The sequence below is a fragment of the Equus caballus genome, chromosome 26 (assembly GCF_041296265.1).
Source record: "Equus caballus isolate H_3958 breed thoroughbred chromosome 26, TB-T2T, whole genome shotgun sequence".
NCBI lineage: Eukaryota > Metazoa > Chordata > Mammalia > Perissodactyla > Equidae > Equus > Equus caballus.
In genome coordinates this window covers 45,244,134-45,247,863 of record NC_091709.1, presented here as the reverse complement: position 1 = coordinate 45,247,863, position 3,730 = coordinate 45,244,134, and positions in this window count along the sequence as shown.

Here is a 3,730-nt window from a genome sequence, read left to right as displayed (position 1 = left end):
TTTGCAGTCACATTTATCCATCTTTTCGTTTATGACTGCTGGGTGTTGTGTTCAGGAAGGTTTCCTCCACTCTCCCCACCTTTAAAACGGCCTGTTGGGGGGGACACAGAGTGTGGGACCGAGGACAGAAGCAAGCGCGGCGGTGAGGGGCTCATGGGTGCGGACGTGTGGGAGGACAGGGAGTTCCACGTCAAGAGCCGTTTAGTCATTTCCCCCCCGAGCCTGGCTTTTTACCCATGAAACAAAAGCAAAGTGGTGCTCTCTAGGATTCACAGTGGGATTTGCCAATTTTTGAAGCAGAAAATTGCAAGCCTGACATTTAGTTTATGTTTTGCTGGTTCCAATTCTGTAACAAAGAAATGAAAGAACTGAAATAATAAAGCGGTTTTCATGGCTCCTCTGGGCTGTTTTTGTGCTGACTTGACTGGAGAAGGAAGATGTCCGGAGGGAAAGGAGCCTGTGCGAGGACCTGGCACGTCAGGATGGGCAGGAAGGCGTGTCCCCCCGGGTCCTCTCGGAGGATCAGCGTGAGCAGGGATGACCACACGAAATGAGAATTCCCATAAGCCCGTGGTTCCAGGGCCGGACATCTCTTAGCCCAGTGTTCTGAGGTCACTGGCTCACAGGGACTGTTAGCTAGAGAGACAGAAAGGAGAGGAGACATCTGTTGTAAGCACCCGGCTCAGAGTGTCCGCTCCTTTTACAAAATACTCTAATGAAAGACACTGGGGTGGTTTTTAGGACCATCGCAAATGTGATGCTCCATACTTTTTTGGCACAAGTGGCTTGTTGTGCAAAGCCAGCAAAGTAGACACTGCCCTTGACTTCAGGTCGCATGATTATTGGCCTCAGTTCTCCAGCTTTCTTAATCTGACCTCAAGACCAGAGACAGAGGTCCCTGGCATGGTGGCCCTGGGCATTTTACCATGGTGGATCCAGTCTGGCTTTATGTCATTGCCCAGCCGAGGTCCCTGCAGTTCTGCAGTCCATCCCTGGGGTGAAACCTGTTTTGAACCTTAATGAAGTTAAATGTTCCAAAGCTCCGTGGACCCACTGCCGCGGACGGAAGGAGGTGAGAGACTGTTCTGTTAGGCGACTGTCAGAACGCTGTTCACTATACAGAGTTAAATGGGAATAACGATATGTTCAAAATAAGTGCACAGGTTGATAGAGAAGTAGTTAAGGAGCCACCCCTGAAGAAACCCCAGGCCCAGATGTTTCACGTGGGAATTCTACCAAACTTCCAAGATCCGATAGTCCTGGAGCACCATAAAGCGTTCCAGAGCTGTGGAAGGACGAAAAGCTTCCCAATTCCTTTATGAAGCAAGTGTAATACTCGGTACTTAAACCAGATGGAGACAGTAAAAAGAAGAATACTGTATGGCAGTGTAACCCATGGATATCAATGCAAAAATGCTAAATCTTAGCACCCAGAATCCAGCACCACGTTACAGCAATGATACACCATGACTGAATAGGATTTTATGAAGGTAAAGTTTTGTCACTATTAGGAAATCTCTTGGTCTCGTATATATATATATATTTTAAGTTTGGCACCTGAGCTAACATCTGTTGCCAATCTTCTTTTGTTTTTTTCTTTTTCTTCTCCCCAAAGCCCCCCAGTACATAATTGTATATTCTAGTTGTGAGTGCCTCTGGTTGTGGCATGTGGGATGCTGCCTCAGCATGGCCTGATGAGTGGTGCCATGTCTGTGCCCCGGATCCGAACCTGTGAAACTCTGGGCCGCCAAAGCGAAGTGCGCAAACTCAACCACTCAGCCACACGGCCAGCCCCTCATATATCTTATTAACACATCTAAGGAAAAAATTCATAGTTATCTCCATCGATACCAGTTTTTACACAAAATTTAATATGCATGATAAAAATAAGAAAGTGGGAATTGAGGGGTACTTTTTTTTTATTGTAAAATGTACATGCAATCTGCCATTTTGGCCATTTTTAGGTCTATAGTTAAGTGGCATTAAACGTTCACATTGTTTGCAACCATCTGAGGGAAACCTTCTTGCCATGAGGAAATAGATACACCTTAGTCCTGGAGCCAGTGTCTGACTTGATGAGGAAACTAGAGGCATTTCCATTAAGATCAGGAACCAGGCAGGTGTGCCCACCGCCTCTGTCCCTTCCAGCATGGCACCAGAGGTGTCGGCTGATGCGGCGACAGGAATCAATGAGAGGCATGCCCATTTAAAGAGGAAGTAAAACCATCTCTGTTTGCAGGTGACATGATGGTATGTCTGGAAAACTCCAGAGAATTGGTCATCAAACCCACTAAAGAAAAGAATTCAGTGAAGTAGCTGGATACAAAATTAACATAAAAATTAACCTAGAAAAGTCAATAGCCTTAATGTACATGAGCAACAAACAGAATACGTAGTAGTTGTAAAAAATTCCATTTACAATAGCAGCAGGTATCGCTTAGGAGCAAATTGAATAAGAAATGTGCAAGCCTCTATAGTGAAAATGTTAAAACAGTCTTGAAAGACACAAAAGTAGACTTGAACCAATGGAAAGACATCTCTCTTGGATAGGATGACTCTACTTTACAGATATTTCAGTTCTCCCTAACTTTATAAATTCAAAGCCATCCCAATAAAAACAGTAGCTATTTTGTGGAGTTAGGCAAGTTGATACTGAGGTTCCTGTGGAAAATCAGACATACAAAAATAGCCGGTATACATATATCAAGTCATTATGTTGTAAACCTGAAATTAATATAATGCTGTATGTCAATTATATCTCGAATTAAAAAAAAAATAGCCAGAAAAACACAGAAAAACTATGAGGGGGGATTAACACACACCATCAAGCCTCTGTAATTAAAGCCATGGGGTGTAAGCACGTGAAAAAATAGAGCTGTGGAATAGAAAATGAAGGCAGGATCACCCCAAATATATATGGAAGCGCAGTGCATGCAATGTGGTGCCTCAAATCACTGAGTAAAGATGCGTTTTAATAACAGTGGTGCTAGACAACTGGGTTGCCATTTGGAAAAAGATGAAATTAGATCCCCATCTCACTCTATACTCAAGAATGAAATCCAAATAGATTAGGAATGAAAAATGAAACCACAGAAGTACTAGAAGAAAATTCAGATGGATTCCGTGTTACTTTGGTATAGGGAAAGTCTTTCTAACTAGGACTCAAAATCCAGAGGTGATAAGAGAAAAAGATTGATAAATTTGACTACCTACAAATAATTGCATGACAGACAACACCATACACAAGGTAAAAACTGAACTGACAAACCGGGAGAAAATATTTGCAACATATACCACAGACAAAGAGCTGTCTTTTTCTCTATCCCTTTGTAATATCCCTAACATGTAAAGAGCTCTTTAAAATGTGAGAGACAAAGGACCAAAAACCAGATGGAGAAATGGGAAAAATACATGAATAAAGGGGATGCAAATTGGCACAATCCTTCTGGAGGGAAATTTGGCAACACCTAACAAAACTACACATGTACTCATCTTTGTCCTATGCCTCCGACTTCTTGGGATCTACCCTGAAGATGCGTATCCAACAACATGAAAATGCACACCCATAAGGTTACTTATTGAGCAGGATGTAAATGCCCGCCCCTAGGAGAGTGGTTGAGTGGACCTGGCACAGCCACACCATGGAGCACTGCAGCTGTGACAATGAACAAAAAAGCCGACAGTTCATACGGAGCGTACTGTCCTTAAGTGTAAGGACAATGTGCACAAG